The following is a 22,910-nucleotide window of genomic DNA, read 5'->3' on the forward strand; positions in this document are numbered from 1 at the left end:
AAATAATGGTCAAAAACAGGCTCCTACCACAAAGCAACAGAAATAAAAACAAAAATAAACCAATGGGACCTCATCAAACTGACAAGCTTTTGCACAGCAAAGGAAATCAAAAAGAAAACAAAAAGACAACTTACAGAATGGGGAGAAAATAGTTTCAAATGATGCAACGGACAAGGGTTTAATCTCTAGAATATACAAACAACTTACAAAATTCAACAGCAAAAAAGTCAACCATCCAATAGAAAAATGGGCAAAAGACCTGAACAGACATTTTTCCAAGGAAGATATACAGATGGCCAACAAGCACATGAAAAAATGCTCAACATCACTGATTATTAGAGAAATGCAAATCAAAACTATCATGAGATACCACCTCACACCAGTCAGAATGGCCATCATTAATAAGTCTACAGATAACAAATGCTGGAAGAAGTATGGAGAAAAGGGAACCCTCCTGCACTGTTGGTGGGAATGTAAGCTGGTATAGCCACTACAGAGTACAGTATGGAGGTACCTTAGCAATCTACACATAGAACTACCATATGACCCAGAAGTCCCACTCTTGGGCATATATCCAGACAAAACTTTCCTTTAAAAAGACACATGCATCCACATGTTCATTGCCAACATGAATTTTGCTTGTCACAATAGCCAGGACATGGAAACAACCCAAACGTCCATCAACAGACAATTGTGGATTAGGAAGATGTGGTATCTATACACAATGGAATACTACTCAGTCGTAAAAAAGAATGAAATAATGCCATTTGCAGCAACATGGATGGAACTAGAGACTCTCATCCTGAGTGAAATAAGTCAGAAAGAGAAAGACAAATACCATACGATATCACTCATATCTGGTGTCTAATATACAGCACAAAGGAACCTTTCCACAGACAAGAAAATCATGGACTTGGAGAATAGACTTGTGATTGCCCAGGAGGATGGGGAGGGGGTGGGAGGGATCAGGAGCTTGGGGTAAATGGATGCAAACTGTTGCTCTTGAAATGGATTTACAATGAGATCCTGCTGTGTAGCACTGAGAACTATGTCTAGATAGTTACATCACAACACAACAATGGGAAGAAAAATTATGTATACATGTATGTGTAACTTGGTCCCCACGCTGTACAGTGGGAAAAAAATGTAAAAAAATAAAAAATAAAAACAGGCTCCCCAAGGTCAGGAGAAAAATGCATGAACCAACTGATAATTTCAACAAAGAGAAAGAAAATACAATCACTCCTTGGAGATACTGAGGGTTTGATTCCAGACCACTGCAATAAAGTGAACATGGCAATAAGAAAGTTACATGAATTTTTTTGTTTTACAGTGCATATAAAAGTTATGTTTACATCTTAATATGGCCTATTAAGTGCAATAGCATTATGTCTAAAACACATACCTTAATTAAAAAATACTTTATTGCTAAAAAATTCAAACCATCATCTAACCACAATCATGGTCACAGAAAACTGGGGTAGTTTCTTAAAATAAGACAACAATGTAGTTTGCTGCATTGATGAGCTCTTACTTTCACCAGCAATTTCTCTGTAGCATGCAATGCTGTTTGACAGCATTCTACCCACAGTAGAACTTCTTTCAAAACTGGGGTCAATTCTCTCAAACCCTGCTCCTGCTTGAACAACTTAGTTTATGTAACATTCTAAATCCTTTGTCGTCATTTCCACAAGCTTCATAGCATGTTCACCAGGAGTAGATACCATCTTGATTAGCCAATTTCTTTGCTCATTCAGAAAAAGAAATTCCTAGTCCATTAAAATTTTATCATGAGATTGCAGTAATTCAGTTGCATGTTCAGGCTCCACTTCTAGTTCTCTTGCTATTTCCACCACATTTGCAGTTACTTCTTCCACTGAAGGCTGTAAAACAAAGAATGTCACCTGCCATCCAGATCTAGAAGGATCAAGTCATTAGCCACTGCAATCAATGACCTACAGTACACCATGAAAGGATTTCAGGATGAAAAACAGGTTGAAGTATGCTGTGTTTTAGATATATGAGGCCCCTAGATAGTTAAGATGTATATGTAAGGAAAAATTTCAATGACCCCAAATTCTTGCACCTTCCCATACATAGATAAGCACCAAAATCATCAAACTGAAATGTCTAGTTTTTGTGAATAGTAATAATCTTCTACCAAGATGTATGCTTGACTACATGTATTTGCAGCCAAAAAATGTGTATATACTAGCTCCTCCTCTACCTCTTCAGAAAAATCCTTAGATTTTTCTAGCCTGTCTCCTAGGCTAGAGTCTTCAGTAAGGTCCTCAAATAAAACTGAAATGCACAGCTCTCACATTGTGCATTTTTTATTTCAGTTGACAGTTCTGGCGACCAAAGACACCCAGAGCAGATGCCACTCCTTCCCTGGAACTCAACGAGTATCCAGAGCCTCGGTACCATCAAGGAAACTTTGTGCCCATCTATCTCTTCTGTGAGTCCAGATGATTTAGTCTAGGCTCCACATCTGGATCTCCCATCTTTATTGACCATGCTGATTTTTATTCAGTGGTGGATAAAAAACATACCTGACTTCTCAGGCACTGGGAGGTTCTCAGGTTGAAAGACACTTGGAAGACTTTGCTTAGCTGAAAATTGCTGAAAAGATTTGGACTGGGTGATTTAGTTAATGGGTTGGTTGGAATCTTTTCTTGAATTAGTTACAACAGAGTTAATCAGAATAAAAGTAAAGTTATCATATGAGAGCTTTTAGCTCAGAAGATAAAGTGACACAGCTCTTCCTGGCCAGATACAGCTCTCTCAGGCAATAGAAAAATGTACAGGAGTGGGAGAGGTGAGTCCTCATACGGTGACAGGGTCCCCCAGGGAATCTTACTAATTAAAAACTCACTTGTCTACTGCTTCTCAGCCTTTTGGCTAAGAGCAAGTGTAGTATCTGTTCTTATCAGTTTAATATCTGATACGTCCTTTATCCGAGGACAATATATTAAATGGATTTTTGCAGCAGGGAGTTGGAATAGGAGCTTGCTCCGTCCACTCCACACATCGACCTGGTATTGCAGTACTTCCAGAAACGGTGCACCCCATTTTCCCCCTGTCATTGTTGAAGAGAAAACTCAGAAAGCGCTTAGGGCCTTGAAAAAAAAAATCACTTGTCTGGGGATGCACACATAAATTTTGGCTTTAGTGTTCTAAGCCAAATACTAGTGTTCTAAAGAGGCAACAGCATTTTAGACTGCTGGAGGGAGAAACTAAGGCATGTAAAAGAGCTGAAATAACTCTAGGGTGACACCTACAGGAGCTAAGATCAAAAGAGTAAGTAGGCCCACCACCTGTTTTTGTTTTTTGGTTCTGTATTATTATTAAAGTATACTTGATTTATAATATTTCTTCAAGTTCTACTGTACAAAAAAGTGACCCAATAACACACATTTCCCTGTGCTGTGCAGCAGAGCCCCACTGCCCATCCATTCCAAATATAACAGTTTGCATCCAGAAAACCTCACAAGATGCCCATCTATCTCACTCCCTCCTCTTTCCCCCCAGAGAACCCCAAGTCTGCTCTCCTTGACCATGATCTGTTTCATTTTTTTTTTTAGATAGGATCATCTGCTCCATGATTTCTATTCCACAAATAAGTGATAACATATGGTGTTTGTCTTTTGCTTTCTGGCTTACTTCACTTAGCATGAGAATCTCTATTTTGATCCATGTTGTTGCAAATGGCATTAGTTTTTATGGCTGAGTAATATTCCATTGTATACATGTACCACATCTTCTTAATCCATTCATCTGTCAATGGACATTTAGGTTGTTTCCATGTCTTGGCTATTGTGAAGAGTGCTGCTATGAACATAGGGGTGCATGTATCTTTTTCAGTGAAAGGTTTGTCCAGATATATGCCCAGCAGTCGGATTGCTGGATCATATTGTAGCTCTATATTTAGTTTTCTGAGGTACATACGTAAGGTACCTCTACTGCTTTCCATAGTGGTTGTACCAATTTACATTCCCACAAACAGTGAAGGACAGTTTCCTTTTCTCCATTCCATGTCAGCATTTGTTATTTGTTGACTTGTTAATGTTGTCCATTCTGACTGGTGTGAGGTGGTACCTCATTGTAGTTTTTATTTGCATTTCTGTAATAATTAGTGATGTTGATCATTTTTTCATATGCCTGTAGACCATCCATATGCCTTCTTCAGAGAAATATCTATTTAGATCTTCTGCCCATTTTTCAGTTGGGTTGTTTGATTTTTATTGATGACTTGCATGAGCTGTTTGTATATTTTGGATATTAGGCCCTTGTCTGTTGCATCATTGGCAAAGATTTTCTCCCATTCTGTGGGTCATCTTTTCCTTTTTTTAATGATTTCCTTTGCTGTGCAAAAGCTTTTAAATTTAATTAGGTCCCATTGGTTTATCTGTGTCTTTGCCATCATTATTCTAGGAAATTGATCAAAGAAGATGCTGCTGTGATTTAAGTCAGAGAGTCTTCTGCCTATGTTTTCACCACTATTATTCAACATAGTTTTGGAAGTCCTAGCCACAGCAATCAGAGAAGAAAAAGAAATAAAAGGAATCCAATTTGGAAAAGAAGAAGTAAAACTATCACTGTTTGCAGATATTATGATACTACACCTAGAAAACCTTAAAGGCAGCAGCAGAGACTGTTAGAACTCATCAATTAATTTGGCAAATTTGCAGGCTACAAAATTAATACACAGAAATCAATTGCATTTCTATATAACACCACATGGTTTTCAATAGTTATCCCAAGAAACCAACATTAAAATGAGGAACAGAAATCTCCTAAACAGAATAAAAGTAGCATCAGACAACCTCTGACTAATACCCCAGCCAGATTTATGTACATATAGAACTTATACTTGCAAGTACTTACTTGGGAACTAAGGATGTCGCAACCTGAAATGGCTAAGATAGGGCTCTTTTTGACATTCCAAAATTGGTTTTTGCATACGCACTTAGAGAAAGACAGCTTGATCAAACAACTCCCTAAAATTCTGACCATAAAGGAACAAAGTCCTTTTAGGAAGAACTTGCACCTTTCTCTCTGTATCTTTGAGATATATATGTCCTATCAGGGCCCTCAAGAACTCTTATTATACTCTTATCTAGACCACCTATAATTCCAGAGACTGAGGGAAGAGGCATTGGTGGTTCAGTGGTAGAATTCTCACCTCCCAGAGACAGGGAAAAACAGGCATTTTTAAAATTAGGTGAGTAAACTTAACTTATTCCAATTGTTGCTTATAAACTAGAGAGTTTATATTGTAGTACATGATTCATGACTAAGTTTTAAAATGAAGCTGTGAGATCTATGGTTGTATCTGTTTATATGTTTGTGTAGATAGTATAAATATATATGTCTCTACTTTTGGATGATACTGCAAAAATTACTCTGTAAATGATTGACTTGTTTTAAGGAAATTAAGCACTTACCTGAATACTCAGAAATATAAAAGGAGATAACCCTAAAGGAATACAAGTTCACATGGTCTTGTAACTATCCAGTATTAAATTAATATTTGGTATTAAATTTTGTTGGTTTAATTAATACTGAAATATCTATAGAGTCATCAACGTTAAGTATAGTATTTTTTGTAACTAAGTTTACTAAAAATCAAGAGACCTTATTATATCTCTTATGAAATTTGTCAACAAGAAAAATAACTTGGCATGATAAAATTTTTATAGTTAAACGTAAATGAGATAAGAGTTTTTAGGTGAACTCTTTAAGAATAATTATGTTTTGTGGTATGTCTACCTAAAATAGCTTCTCCAGATTTGTCATAACTTGAAACTTTATAAAGTTTCACTAAATTAAGTTAAATGATGGAAGTTTATTGAATATAGATCATTCCCAAATAAGATACTGAAACATTTATTACTGGACATAGACATCCTCTTACAGAGTAACTAAACATATCTAGGACTATTAATAAATATATTTGGTGCCAAACTGAGGCATTTTCCATAAGAAAGCACAAGTTCTTTGAGAAATTACAAATCTCATTAATAAGTTTACCCATCTACTGAATGCTAATAAAAAAGACATTTCATAATTGCTCACTTTTTAGTTTTCACTAGAAATTAGGATTTTTAAGGCTTGAAAATTATAATTAATATGTATATTAAAACTACTAAAGTTAAAAGGAAAGCATCTTTGCATGCAAGGAAGAAAGAAGAAAGGAAATGCATTTAACATAAAAAGAAACTACTTCTGACCTAAAGAGAGCTTAAAAAGAGAGAAGAAAAAAGGGAAAGTATAGGACAAAATACCAAAGTAAAAAAGGTAGTTATCTAGGGTTGTGGGAAACAAACTCCAAGAAAAGAGTTTTATGTGTAGTCAAGACTTGCTAAGATTAGAATAAATGTGAGTAAATAATTTTTAATATTATAGGTAAGGAAGTACAAAACAAGAATTTGGTTGTCTCTCTATTAAGAGGATGAAGGATAAAGACTTCTTAAAATATTGATCTGCTTTGATAACAGACTGTGAAGTTTCCTTACCTTTTAAGTAAGCTATTGTAATTTTCTATATTTGGCCTTGAAATCGTTTTTTGTTTGTTTGTTTGTTTGTTTGTCTTTTTAGGGCCACAACAGCAGCATATGGAAGTTCCCAGGCTAGGGGTCAAATCAAAGGTTTAGCTGCCAACCTACACCACAGCCACGGCAACATTGGATCCAAGCCATATCTGTGACCTACACCACAGCTCATGGCAATGCCAGATCCCCAATCCACTGAGAGAGGCCAGGGATCAAACACATGCCCTCATGGATACTAGTTGGGTTCGTTACCAATGAGCCACGATAGAAACTCTGGCTTTGAAATCTTTTATTGTCATTTTGGTTAAGTGAATAAGTACTATTTCACAATGACCTATAAATGGAAGTTCTCAGGCTAGGGGTTGAATTGGAGCTGCAATTGGGGCGTACACCATAGTCACAGCAACACCGGATCTGAGCCACATCTTTGACATACACCAAAGCTTGCAGAAATGCTGGCTCCTTAACCCGCTGAGCAAGGCCAGGGACAGAACCTGCATCCTCAGGGATACTAGTCACATTCATTTCCACAGCAACATAGGATCCGAACTGCACCTGCAACTTACACCACAAATCATGGTAATGCCGGATCCCTGACCTACTGAGCAAGGCGGCATCCTCATGGATCCTGGTTGGATTTGTTATCATTTAGCCATGATCAGAACTCCTAAAATTAAATTCTAAATGAAGTTTGATCTCTAGCTAACATTGGGATACTTTGGAGGGTCACTATAACAACTCAAAGAGATATTTAACTAGGCATATTTGCTATGTTAAATTTCATGGAGACTGTCAAATGAGGGGCAATAAAACTTCTTAGGTTATATTGTATGGTAAATGTCAGTAATATAAATGCTCTAGAAAATACATGAATTTCTAATATTTGAATATATCCTGGTAATATGTTATTAGCCATAATTCTAGTTGTTTTAATACTGTATATCAGAAAAAAAAAACAATTTGACAACTGCATTGTAATCAGGCCTTCAACCATGCATTGCATCTCATTGTCATTTACAGACCCTTACTGTCTTACTCTGATGTTTTTCCAAAAACGCTTCATCTTTAAGAAGTTACATAAAAAAATGGCTTTTTGAGAAATACAGGTTTCTTAACACTTTCAAATGATACTACTGAACTGGGTAAGAAATTAAAGAATTCTAATGGAAAGCCTAATGGCTTCATAAAACTGGTACAAAAAAAGATAAAGATCAATAAGAATTACATAGAGCTGAATGATAATTTTTATTAATTTTCTCTGAAACATTACTATTTTTTTTCCAGTTTTGAGGAACCTTTCCCCTCAAGCCAATTATGACTTATAAGACTTTGTAAGCAAAACTGAAACATTTATCTTTCCTCTCTACCTTATCCCTCCAGAATTTTGAAACTCTTAGTGAGTATTCTTATTTTCATGACAATACAGTTATCTACATGAGTTCAAAAGAATTATTCTCCTTATAACAGGACATAATTAGGAAAAAAAACTTTCTAATATCATATTCAAGAATATGCAAAACTTTCTAATATCATATGCAAGAATATGCAAAAATTAGATATGACCAGATATTTAAAGAACCAAAGCAGACTTTATGGAGCCATAAAGTCCCATGGAAAAACAACCCAGCTTATTGCTTACAAAGTTCCCAGCAGCCTTATCAGGTGATTAAGTAAAGCCACTTCCTGTAAGGTACAGGAATCTCAAGGTATTTGGGAGACTTCTAGAAGAGAGGAACTCATCCCAATCTGTAGATTTTGTAGGTGGAATCTGATGGCAAGTTCCTGGCATGGATTTTCTCTCCTTGAAAGGCCTTTTAAAGTTCAATCTGAGACTCCTCATGAAACATTTCAACAAAGCCAATATTAAAAGAACCTATATGATCTATTACACATATATAAATAACCAGGCCAATTTTATTGAAACCAAACTTATTTTGCAAATAAAGTAGTCTTAATTTGGCTATATTTGGTAGAAATGAGGGTAATTTTAGAGACAAAAAAATTTCAGTGGATCTTAAATTCTAATGATGTTAATTAACTTTGAGGTTTTGTATTTATTGCCTAAGACTCATTTTCTAGATGGCTCCTTGTTACTATGTTGTATTATGGTTTAACTTATTTACTAAAAAGACATTCTAAGTTTATTTCTGAAGCTTATCATCGTAATCTGTCTTTGGATAAGATCAGATGCCCCATGACCTGCAAACAACAGATTATGTCTTGAAGGTATCATTTAAAGGACTCTCCAACATAGATGGAAGGATCATTATTAGATACTCTTAACTAGGGATAGAGATCATGATAAAATGACTCCCAGACAAATTACCCCAAGCCACTGTGGTAAGGGCTGTGCTAGCTGAAAATACAGAAGGCTGAGAATCCCCAAAGAAGAGGGATAACAAATTCTGAGGAGATTAGTAAGGAGTAGGTTACTTCATACAGAAGGAAATAGAGGGGGCCTAAAAATAATCCCTCTCTTGACATTACAAAGACCAATCTCCCTTTAGAAACCACCACCCCAAGTCCCCACCAAAGAATAGAGACAGTCTACAGATAAGGCCACTCTGCCTGTTCACACCTATGAGGAAGCTGATGGATGACATGGAATTGCGCTTCGAGGTCCCCAGAAAGAGCTGAGTGCAAAGGACACCATGATGAAGGTGGTGAAGAAAAACAAGATGACTGTTGGGGGAGGAGGGAGGACAGGAGAACTCAGCCAGGGATGACATAAACTGCAGAGGAAGGAGAGCTGAGGCTGAAACTGAGGACCCTGATCCACAAACAGCAGAGTCTGGGCAGAGATGGCCCCAGGAGCATCCACGACCCTCAGGTCTCAAACAAACAATGGCCTTGGGCAGAGTGACTCTGCCACTCTGTTTTCAAGACAGCTTTGGTCTTAACATTCTGTTTCCAATGACATGAAAGTAAGAGGAAAAAACAAATTAGGTGAACAATTTCAGATGCTAAAATCATAAATCAATTCTCAACAATTATTATTATGTGATTCTGGATGTATCAAACCATGAAAGCAAACAATGTACCATTATTGGTGGAAAATGGTGGTTTTAATAAACTGGGAAAAATTTAATGGGAAAAAAAATAAATGGGACAGGATCAAGATGGCAGAGGAGTAAAACATGGCATTCACCTTCTCCACAAGCAATTCGAAATAAAACCATCTAGGAAGTTATGATTGTGGCACAGCAGAAACAAATCTTACTGCTATCCACAAGGATGCAGTTTCAATCCCTGGCCTTGCTCAGTGGGTTGCTGATACAGTGCTATGAAGAGCTGTGTGCAGATCACAGATGCAGACTGGATCCTGCATTGCTGTGGCTGTGGTGTAGGCTGGCAGCTACAGCTCCAATTCAACCCCTAGCCTGGGAACCTCCATATATGCCAGAGGTGTGGCCCCAAAAAGCCAAAACAAACAAGTAAACTTTTAAATTAAAAAAAAAATTGACATTGATTTCCACAGAAATCTACTGAATGCTGGCACAAGACTTTAAACCTATAAAAAGGGCAATAAAACCTCCACATAACTGGGTAGAACAAAAGGGAAAAAAAGAGAGAGGGAAATAGAGAGGAAAGGAATCAGGATAGAACTAGCACTCCTGAGAGGGATCTGTAAAAGACCAAAGCAAGCCACACCCCAGGAAGCCACCTAACTTACAGAGAGATCAGCCAAGACAGAGGGTCCTCAAAGCCTTAAGGAAAAGTGCAGCAGCTGTACTGAGGAGGGAAAAGCAGAGAGAGAGATACACAGACCACTGGTATTACCTCCTGTGACACCATACCCTCCCTTTCATAAGGGAGTTGGGCACTGAGACTAAGGCTCTGGAGGTCAGTTCTGGAAAGACTAGGTTTGGCTGTGTGGAGACAGCCTGAGGGGCTATGGAGTGGTGTGGCAAGGGCTGCAGAGCAAAACACCACAGCCAAGAGAACCCAGGAGGAGGTCTGGTCCTGCAGGAGAAGCAAGGTAACATTGTTGGAGAGGGCAAGAGGATGAGGGGTGGATTGCCACAGGAATATCTTTCTTTGTGCACATGTAGCCTCTAGGTGGGCAGGGCTCCGGGTAATAAGGAACCTCTTGTACAGGCTATGGACTAGAGGCCCCTCTTGCATGGGCTGCGGGTGGTGGTCCCTCCTGTGCAGGTTAAGCACAATGGTTGCCTCCTGTGTGGTCTACAGTCAGTGGGGGCAAACTCAGTCATCTCAGGCTCCCAAGGTGGGCATGGCCCATCACAACTATGGGTCCATGAACAGGCAGCACCTATGGCCCCAGTCACTGCATAGGTTGGCACAGAGGAGGGCACTGCAACCAAGCACCACCTGTAGTTGTTCTCACTCCTCTGGGAATGCACATACCCTGCCACTGCCACTGCCAAATCTTCCAGGCACTGCCTGCAAATGCCTGAGGGTCACCACCACTGCCAAGGGTCGTGCAACTAGAAGCATCCTGTGCTGTCTGCCCACAGGTCCTTACCACTGACAAGGGCCCAGCAACCAGGCACTGGCTACTAGCCCTGTCCATACCTCCATTTCTCTGGAGGCATTCACAGCACCCTATCAAGAGGATAAGAGCTTGGACACAATGAAGAAAGAGACAGCAAGCATCCAAAAGAACAGCCCTCAAACCAAAAATAAATAGTAAGCTGTCACAAAATACGGAGGCACATAAATACCACTCCAAGATTACAGTAGTTGTTTACCATAAACTCACAGAATAAGACAAATATAAGCAAAATAAGATCTGCAAAAACCGTACCCAGTTAAAAGAACAGGAGAGAAGATAAAATTAAGATGGCAGAATAGAAGGACTAGAGCTCAACTCCTCTTTTAAAAACAACAAAATTCACAAATAAAGGCTGAGCAATCTCCACCCAAATGGAGCAGAAACCTTGAAAAAGATATCCTACTCCAGAAGAAAAAGAGGAGGCCACATCAAGAGGTAGGAGGGGTGATTACAGGATATAAGCAACCCCATACCTCCCAGGTGGGAAGCCCCACTGACTGGAAACTAACTGGTTCACAGAGACTCACTGACAGGAGTGAGAGTTCTGAGCCCCACATCAAACACCCACGTGTGGGGATCTGGAACTTGGAGAAAGACTCCTGGAGCATCTGGCATTGAAGGCCAGTGGGGCTTCTGTGCAAGAGATGCACAGGACTGGGGGAAATGGAGACCCCATTCATAAAAGGCGCACATGGATTTTCTTGCGCACTGGGTCCCAGGGCAAAGCAAAGTCTCCATAGGAATCTGAATCAAACCTGACTGCAGTTTTTGTGGGAAAATCTGGTCCCACCTGTCAGTCAGTGCTGAGAAGCCCCAGGGCAAACAACAATCCAGGTGGGATCACTACCCGACACCATGCCACCATCGCAGTAAACAGGCCTCCTAAAGACACCCCAGGCACACAGCTGCCTCTAATCCCATCCAGAGACTAAGCCCCACCAATCAGAGGGAGTAGAATCAGCTCCACCTACCAGTGGGCAGGCATCGGCCCCTCCCATCAGGAAGCCTATAGCAAGCCCCTGTAACAATTTCAGCCACAAGGGGGCAGACACCAGAAGCAAAAGAGGCTACAACTCTATCATCTGTCAAAAGGTCACCACACAAAAACCTAATAAAATGGAAAAGACAGAGAACTGTAACTCAGATGAGGGAGAAAGGAAAAAACCCAGAAAATCAGCTAAGTGATCAGGAGATTCTCAGCCTCCAGGAAAAAGACTTTAGACTGTTGATGCTGAAGATGATGCAAGACATTGGAAAGAAACTGGAGGCAAAGATGGACAACTTACAGGAAACACTGACCAAAGAGATACAAGATAGAAAACTTAAACAAGAAGAGATGCAAAATACAATCACTGAAATAAAAAATTCACTAGAGGGAGCCAACAGCAGAATACAGGAGACAGAAGAACAAATAAGCGAGGTGGAGGACAGATTAGTGGACATGACGGATGCAGAACAGAAAAGAGAACAAAGATTGAAAACCAATGAAGAGAGTCTCAGACAACTCTGTTACAGCGTTAAATGCACCAACATCCGTATTACAGGGGTGCCAGAAGGAGAAGAGAGAGAGAAGGGGACAGAAAAAATATTCTAAGAGATAATAGCCGAAAACCTCCCTAACATGGGAAAGGAACCACTCACTCAAATCCAGGAAGCGCAGTGACTACCATATAAAATAAACCCAAGGAGGAATACACCAAGACACATATTCATCAAATTGACCAAAATTAAAAACAAAGAGAAAACCTTGAAAGCAGCTAGGGAAAAGAAACAAGTAACATACAAGGGAACCCCAATAAGGTAACTGGAAGATTTTTCAGCAGAACCTCTGCAGGCCAGGAGGGAGTGGCATGATATACTTCACGTGATGAAAGGAAAAACCCTCCAACCAAGATGACTTTACCCAGCAAGGCTCTCATTTCAGATGTGAAGGAGAAAGCAAAACCTTCACAGATAAGCAAAAGCTGAGAGAATTCAGCAACACTAAACCAGCCTTACAACAAATACTAAAGGAACTTCTCTAGGCAGAAAAGAAAAGGCAGCAACAGGAAACAAAAATTCCACAAGTGACAAGGCTCACCAGTAAAGGTATATATACAGTAAAGATACAAAATCACCCATGCACAATCATACCACCAAAATCAGAAATCAGGAGAAGAGGTGGGTACAAATGCAGGACACTGGAGATGAACTTGCAATTAAGAGAACAACAACTTAAAACAATCTCATATACATATAGACTCTTATATCAAAACTTCAGAATAACGACAAACCAAAAATCTACAACTGACACACAAAGAAAAATCGACTCAAATACAACACTAAACATAGTCATCAAACCAGAAGAGAAGAGAACAAGAGAAGAAGGGAAGAAAAAAGAGCAACAAAAACAATCCAAAGCAATTAATAAAATGGCAATTAGAACATACATATCAATAATTACCTTAAATGTTAATGGACTAAATGTCCCCAACCAAAAGATAGACTGGCTGAATGGATACAAAAACAAGATCCATATATACACTATCTTCAAGAGACCCACTTCACTTCTAGGGACACATACAAATTGAAAGTGAGAGGATGGAAGAAAGTATTCCATGCAAATAGGGATCAAAAGAAAGCTGGACTAGCAATACTCATATCAGACAAAATAGACTTTAAAACGAAGAATATTTTAAGGGCCAAGGAAGGTCACTATATAATGATCAAAGGATCAATTCAAGATGAAGATATAACAATTTTAAATATCTACGCACCCAACACAGGTTCACCACAACATATAAGGCAACTGCTAATAACCTTAAAAGGACAAATCAACAATAACAAAATAATAGTGGGGGACTTTAACACCCCACTTACAGCAATGGACAGATCATCCAGACAGAAAATCAATAAGGAAACACAGGCCCTGAATGATGCATTAAACCAGATGGACTTAATAGATGATACGACATTCCATCCAAAAGCAGCAGAATACACATTCTACTCTCAAGTGCATATGGAACATTCTCTAAGATTGATCACATCCTGGGTTATAAATCCAACCTCAGTAACTTTGAGCAAATTAAAATCATATCAAGCATCTTTTCCAACCACAGCGCAATACGAGTGGAAATCAACAACAAGAAAAAATCTGCAAACAACACAAACAGGTGGAGACTAAACAACATGCTACTGAACAACCAATGAATCACTGAAGAAATTCAAAGAGGAAATTAAAAAATACCTAGAAGCAAATGACAACAAAGATATGACACTCCAAAACCTATGGGGTGCAGCAAACGCCATTCTAAGAGGAAAGATTAGAGCAATACAAGCCCACCTCAGGAAACAAGAAAAAGCTCAAAAAAAACAAGCTACCTTCACATCTAAATCAGCTCAAGAGAGAACAGACAAGACCTAAAATTAGTAGAAGGAAATAAATCATAAAGAAGAGAGCAGAAATCAATGAAATAGAAATGAGGAAAACCATGGAAAAGATCAATGAAACAAAAAGATGGTTCTTTAAAAAGATCAAGAAAATTGATAAGCCCTTAGCCAGACTTAGCAAGAAAAAAAGAGAGAGGAATCAAATCAATAAAATTAGAAATGAAAAGAAGAAGTAACAACAGACATCACAGAAATACGAAGGATCATAAGAGACTACTTACTATATGCAACTATACATCAATACCACAGAAAACCTAGAAGAAATGGACAAATTCTTAGAAAAGTACAATCTTCCAAGGCTAAACCAAGATGAAACAGAAAAGATGAACAACCAATCACAAGCACTAAAATTGAAACTGTGATGTAAAAAAATCCAGCAAACAAAAGTCCAGGACCAGATGGCTTCACAGGCAAATTCTATCAAACATTTAGAGAAGAGCTAACACCAATCCTTCTGAAACTATTTCAAAAAATTGCTGAGGAAGGGATATGCCCAAACTCATTCTATGAGGCCACCATCACCCTGATACCAAAACCAGACAAACATACCACAAAAAAAAAGAAAACTACAGGCCAATTTGACTGACGAACATCGATGCAAAAATCCTCAACAAAATACTAGCAAACCGCATCCAACAATACATTAAAAGGATTGTACATCATGATCAAATGGGATTTATCCCAGGGATGCAAGGGTTCTTCAATATCTGCAAATCCATCAGTGTGATACACCACATTCACAAACTGAAGGATAAAAACCATATGATCCTCTCAATAGACACAGAAAAAGCCTTTGACAAAATCCAAAGCCCATTTCTGATAAAAACCCTTCAGAAAGTGGGCATAGCAGGAACCTACCTCAACATAATAAAGGCCATATATAACAAACCCACAGCAAACATCATTCTCAATAGTGAAAAGCTGAAAGAATTACCGCTGAGATCAGGAACAAGACAAGGATGTCCACTCTCACCACTACTCTTCAACATAGTTTGGGATGTCCTAGCCATGCCAATCAGAGAAGTAAAAGAGATAAAAGGAATCCAAATTGGAAAGGAAGAAATAAATCTCTCATTATTTGCAAATGACATGATACTATACCTAGCGAATCCTAAAGACTCTACCAGAAAACTGTTCCAGCTCATCCATGAATTTGGCAAAGTCGCAGGATACAAAATTAATACACAGAAATCAAAGGCATTTCTATACACTAACAATGAAAGAGCAGAAAGAGAAATTAGGGAAGCAATCTTGTTTACCATCACATCCAAAAGAATAAAATACCTAGGAGTAAACCTATCTAAAGAGACAAAAGACCTGTACTCTGAAAACTACAGGCCATTGATGAAAGAAATCAAAGATGACACAAATAGATGGAAAGACATACAATGCTCGTGGACTGGAAGAGTTAGTATTACCAAAATGACTATACTACCCAAGGCAATCTACAGATTCAATGCAATCCCTATCAAAATACCAAGGACATTTTTCACAGAACTTGAACAAAATATTTTAAAGTTTGTTTGGAAGCACAAAAGACCCAAAATAGCCAAAGACATCCTGAAAAAGAAAAATGGAGCTGGAGGTATCAGGCTCCCGGACTTCAGACTATCCTACAAAGCAACAATCATCAAAACCGCATGGTACTGGCACAAAGACAGAAATACAGATCAGTGGAACAGGATAAAAAGCCCAGATTAAACCACGCACCTACAGCCAACTAATCTATGATAAAGGAGGCAAGAATATACAATGGAGAAAGGACCGCTTGTTCAATAAGTGGTGCTGGGAAAACTGGACAACCACATGGAAAAGAATGAAATTAGAACACTCCCTGACACAATACACAAAAATAAAATCCAAATGGATGAAAGACCTAGATATAAGACCAGACACTATCAAACTCTTAGAGGAAAACATAGGCCAAACACTCTCCTACATAAACAACAGCAACATCTTCTCATTGTCACCTCTTAGAGTATTGATAATAAGAATAAAAATAATCAAATGGGACCTAATCAAAATTAAAAGTTTCTGCACAGAAATGGAAACCCTAAACAAAACAAAAAGACAACCCATAGAATGGGAGAAAATCTTTGCAAGTGATTCAACTGACAAGGGATTCATCTCCAAAATTTATAAACACCTTCTGCAGCTCCATACCAAAAAAACCTACAACCCATCCAAAAATGGGCGGAAGATCTAAACAGACAGTTCTCCAAAGAAGACATATGGATGGCCAAAAAACACATGAAAAGATGTTCAACATCACTCATTCTTAGAGAAATGCAAATCAAAACCACTCTGAGGTACCACCTTACACCAGCCAGAATGGCCATCATCCAAAAGTCTACAAACAATAAGTGCTGGAGAGGGTGTGGAGAAAAAGGAACCCTAGTACACTGTTGGTGGGATTGTAAATTGGTGCAACCACTGTGGAAAACAGTATGGAGATTCCTCAGAAAACTCAAAGTAGAACTACCATTTGATCCAGCAATTCTACTCCTGGGTATCTATCCAGAGTAAACCATGACTCACAAAGACACATGTACTCTGATGTTCATTGCAGCACTACTTTCAATATCTAAGACATGGAAACAACCTAAATGCCCATCGACAGAGGAGTGGATCAAGAAGAGGTGGTACATATACACAATGGAATATTACTCAGCCATTGAAAGGAATGAAATACCGGCATTTTTAGCAACATGGATGGACCTAGAAATTATCATGCTAAGTGAAGTCAGCCATATAATGAGACACCAACATCAAATGCTTTCACTGACATGTGGAATCTGAAAAAAGGACAGACTGAACTTCTTTGCAAAACAGATGCTGACTCACTGACAATGAAAAACTTTTGGTCTCTGGCGGAGATAGTTTGGGGGGTGGGGGGATGTGCTTGGGTTATGGGATGTAAATCCTGTGAACCTGGATTGTTATGATCATTATACAACTGCAGATGTGAGAAATTCATTTGAGTAATTAAATAAAATAATAAATAAAAGAACAGGAGAATTCACCTGAAGGGATAAATAATGAAACAGACCTCTGCAGTCTAAAAGACACCAAGTACTAAAAAGAGATAGTGAAAATACTGAAGGAATTAAGAGCAAATATGAAGGAATTAAAAGCAGATATGAACAGTAATGCATATTACTTTAGAAAGGAAATAGAAAATATAAGGAGGAGCTAAGAAAAATTAGAAAATTCATTTGCAGAGACTCAAGCCGAGTTGAAGACACTGAAGAGCAGAAAGGATAATGCAGAGGAACGAATTAGTGACTTGGAGGATAGATTATTGGAAATAACCCAATCAGGACAGGAGACAAAACTAAATGAAAAAACATGAAAGCAATATAAAAACTCTATGGGATAACATAAAGTGGGCCAATCTACGCATAACAGGGACTCCAGAAGGATAAGAAATAGAAAAGGGGTTTGAAAATATATTTGAAGAAATTATGGCTGAAAACTTTCCAAATCTAAAGGAAACAGATATCAAGATTCAGGGAGCACAGAGGGCCCCAAACATGTTGAAAGCAAACAGGTCCACACCAAAACATATTATAATAAAAATTGCAAAAATTAATGGCAGGAATCTGCAGGCAGTAAGAGAAATACAAAGACTTAATTATAAGGGAACCCCCCATAAGGCTATCAGTTGATTTATCTACAGAAACACAAAGGCCAGAAGAGTGGCAAGATATATTCAAAGTTCTAAAAGGGAAAAATTAGCAGCCTAGAATACTCTACCCAGCAAGAATATCATTTAAAATAGAAGGAGAAATAAAGATTTTCCCCAACAAACAAAAACTAAAAGGGTACAGCAAGACAAAAATCCATTCTAAAAGAAAGACCAAAAGGGCTCCTCTAAATAAAAAAGAAGTAAGATTAAATAGGATGGAGGAAATCCCAACTGGAGTACAATCAGTTAAATAAGCCAGTAGAGAGATCTAAAAGAAAAAAAAAATCTATTGTAAAATCCTAAATAAACACAAGGAACAGAAAAAGGACAAATGCGAAGATGTTTAAAAAAGACTTCAAAAATCATATAATGTGGAGAAGGAAAGTAAGACAGTCTAGACTTTTTTTTTTTTTAGAATGTGTTTGCGCCTATAAGACCATCAGGCTAGAGAAGCAGAGAGAGGAAGGGGTTAACATATTTGAAAAAAAAGGGCAACCACAAATTAAAAACATACATTACACCCACAAAAACTAAAAAGAAGAGTACACAAGCATAAAATAAAAGAAAATCATCCAACCACAAAAAAAGCAACAAAGGATAAATATAGAATCAACTGGAAAAAAAGGTTTAAAATGGCAATAAATACATATTTCTCAATAATTACCTTAAATGTCAATGGACTGAATGCTCCAATAAAAAGACACAGAGTGACAGACTAGATTAAAAAAACAAGAACCTACACTATGCTGTCTACCTCATGGCAAAGGACACATATATATAGAAAGTAAGGGAATATAAAAAGATATTTCACGTGAATTGAAAAGACAAGAAAGCAGGAGTTGCAATATTCATATGAGACAAAACAGACATTAAAATAAAGGCCATAAAGAAAGACTAAGAAGGACACTATTTAATGATCCATGCAAGAAGAGGATATCACAATCATCAACATATATACTCCTAATATAGAAGCACCCAAGTACACACAACAAATACTAACAGACCTGAAAGGAGAAATTGATCAGAATACAATAATAGTAGGAGATTTTAACACCCTACTCACATCAATGGACAGGTCCCCTAGACAGAAAAATCAATAAAGCAACAGAGATCCTAAAGGACACAGTAGAAAAGTTAGACTTAATTGACATTTTCAGGACATTACATCCAAAAAAGTCAAAATGTACATTCTTTCCAAATGCACATGGAACATTCTCAAGGATTGACCACATATTTGGGCACAAAACTAACCTCAACAAATTTAAGAGTACAGACATTATTTCAAGTATCCTCTCTGACCACAATGGCATGAAACTGGAAATCAACCACAGGAAAAGAAATGAGAAAAAGCTGACCACATGGAGACTAAACAACATGCTACTAAAAAACTAACGGGTCAATGAGGAAATCAAAAGGGAAATTTAAAAATACCTCAAGAAAAATGATATTGAAAACAAAACCATTCAAAACTTATGGGATGCAGAAAAGCAGTTCTTAGAGGGAAGTTCAGGGCAATACAGGCCTCCCTCAGAAAAGAAGAAAAGTCTTAAATCAATAACTTAACCTACTAACTAAAAGAATTAGAAAAAGATGAACAAAACCTAAAGCTAGCAGAAGGAAGGAAACTATAAAGATCAGAGAGGAAATGAATAAAATACAAATTCAAAAAACAATAGAAAAAAATCAATAAAACTGAGAGCTGGTTCTTTGCAAGGTTAAACAAACTGACAAAGCTCTGGCCAGACTCACCAAGCAGAGGAGAGAAAGAACTCAAATAAACAAAATAAGAAATTAAAAAGGATAAATCTCAACAGATACTGCAGAAATACAAAAAAAAAAAAGGAGAAAGAGAGAATACTATAAACAATTATATGCCAACAAACTTGACAACCTAGAAGTAATGGACAACTTTCTAGAGACTGACAGCCAGCCAAAACTGAATCAAGAAGAAATACATTAATTGAGCTGACTGATTACTAGGAAAGAAATTGAATATGTAATAAAAATACTCCCTAAAAACAAAAGTCCAGGACCAGATGGCTTCACAGGGGAATTCTACCAAACATACCAGAAGAAATTATACCCATCCTTTTTAAACTTTTCCAAAAGACTGAAAGAAGAAGGAACACTCCCAAAGACAATGAAGCCAATATCACCCTAACACCAAAACCAGACAATGATACTACTAAAAAAGAAAATTATATGCCAATATAATTTTGAATATAGACACAAAAATTCTCAACAAAATTTTAGCCAACGGACTCCAACAACATATAAAAAAGATCAGACACCATGACCAAATGGGATTCATCCCAAATTCACAAAGATGGTTCAACATAGGCAAATCAATCAAGGTCACATACCACATTAACAAAGAGAAAGTCAAAAACCACATGACCATTTCAATAGATGAAGAAAAAGCATTTGGCAAAATCCAATGTCCGTTCATATTAAAAACTTTTACCAAAGTGGGTATAGAGGGAACATACCCTAACATAATCAAAGCCATTTATAACAAACCCACAGCCAATATAATACTCAATGGAGAAAAGCAGAAAGCCTTCCCATTAAAATCTGGAACAAGACAAGGATGCCCACTCTCATCACCTTTATTCAACATAGTATTGGAAATCCTAGCCACAGCAATCAGTCAAACAAAAGAAATAAAGTGATCCAAATTGGAAGAGGAAAAATTGTCACTCTATGCAGACGACATGATACCATATACAGAAAACGCTAAGGACTCCACACAAAAACTACTCGAACTGATCAATGAATTCAGCAAAACAGCAGGATACAAGATTAACATTCAGAAATCGATTGCATTTCTCTATACTAACAATGAGATATAGAAAAGGAAAATAAAAATGCAATAACTTTTAAAAGCATACCACCAAAAATTAAACACCTAGGAGTAAACCTGACCAAGGAAGTGAAAGATGTATATGCTGAGAACTATAAACATTAATCAAGAATATTAGAGAGGATTCAAAGAAATGGAAATATATTCCATGCTCCTGGATTAGAGGAATTAATATCATTAAAATGGCCATACCACCCAAAGCAATCTACAGATTCAATGCAATCCCTATCAAATTAACAATGATATTTTCACAGAACTAGAACAAACTATCAAAAAATTCATATGGAACCATAAAAGACCCAGAATTGCCAAAGCAATCCTGAGGGGGGAAAAAAAAAAAGAAGGAGGAGGCCTAACTCTCCTAACTCTCCCAAATCCAGTAATATTACAAAGCTACAGTAATCAAGTAATCAAGACAGTGTGGTACTGGTACAAAAACAAACATACACACCAATGGAACAGAACAGAGAACCCAGAAATAAACCCAGACACCTATGATCAATTAATCTTTGATAATGTAGACAAGAATATAAAATGGGAAAAAGTCTCTTCAGCAAGTGGTGCTGGGAAAACTGGACAGCTGCATGTAAATCAATGAAAGTATAACACACCCTCACACCATGCACCAAAATAAACAATGTGGCTTGAAGACTTAAACATAAGACAATACACCATAAAACTCTTAGAAGAAAATATAGGCAAAACATTCCCCGACATTGACTTTACAAATGTTTTCTTACGGCAGTCTCCCAAGGCAACAGAAATATAAACAAAAATATACCAATGGGACCTAATCAAACTTATAAGTTTTTGCACAGCAAAGCAAACCATTAAAAAAAAAATCAAAAATAAAACCAAGAATGAGAGAAAATAATTACAAACAATCCACCCAACAAGGGCTTAATCTCCAAAATATATAAACAACTTTTACAACTCAACAGCTAAAAAACCAACAACCCAATTGAAAAATGGGCATAAGACCTGAAGAGGCATTTCTCCAAAGAAGACATACAGATGGCCTACAGGCATGTGAAAAAAATACTCAACATCACTACTTATTAGAGACATGCAAATCAAAACTAAAATGAAGTACCAGTTCATACTCATCAGAACAGCCATCATTAATAAAACCATAAATAACATGCTGAAGATGGTGTGGAGAAAAGGACATCCTCCTTCACTGTTGGAGGGAATGTAAATTTGTATACCCACTATGGAAAACATTATGGAGGCACCTCAGAAAACTAAATATAGACCTACCATATATATGTTCCAGCAATCCCACTGCTGGGTGTATATCTAGACAAAACTTTCATTAAAAAGATACATGCACCTGTATGTTCAATGCAGCACTATTTACAATAGCCAAGTCATGGAAACAACCTAAATGTCCATCTACAGATAAACGGAATAAGATGTTGTACATATACACAAAGGACTACTACTCTGCCATAAAAATGAACAAACCAACTCTAATGGAAAAAATAAAAATCAATAAAAAATAATAAAAAGGAGAGCTCCTGGCATGGCACAGTGGAAACAAATCCAACTAGGAACCACGAGCTTGCAGGTTCAATCTCTGGCCTCACTCAGTGGTTTAAGGACCTGGTGTGCCATGAGGTGTGGTAGGCCGCAGACGTGGCTTGGATCTGGCATTGCTGTGGCTATCACGTAGGCTGGAAGCTATAGCTCTGATTAGGCCCCTAGCCTGGGAACCTCCATATGCCATGGGTGTGGCCCTAAAATGACAAAATAATAATAATAATAATAGGTATAACTCAATTTTTTTATCATATTCACGGAGTTGTCATAAGTAGTCTTTCAATACAAGCAGTGCTTTAGGGGAGTGTATACTGGGAC

General features: G+C 37.6%; 1 non-coding gene across 1 annotated transcript; it reads left to right on the forward strand.

Moving 5' to 3' along the window:
• Positions 1-2,881: 2,881 nt before the first annotated feature.
• On the forward strand, positions 2,882-3,072 carry LOC125128555 (U2 spliceosomal RNA). Its single transcript, XR_007135262.1, has one exon. It is a non-coding gene; the product is annotated as a U2 spliceosomal RNA (small nuclear RNA).
• Positions 3,073-22,910: the final 19,838 nt, after the last annotated feature.

The sequence above is a fragment of the Phacochoerus africanus genome, chromosome 5, assembly GCF_016906955.1.
Source record: "Phacochoerus africanus isolate WHEZ1 chromosome 5, ROS_Pafr_v1, whole genome shotgun sequence".
In the NCBI taxonomy this organism is placed as follows: Eukaryota; Metazoa; Chordata; class Mammalia; order Artiodactyla; family Suidae; genus Phacochoerus; species Phacochoerus africanus.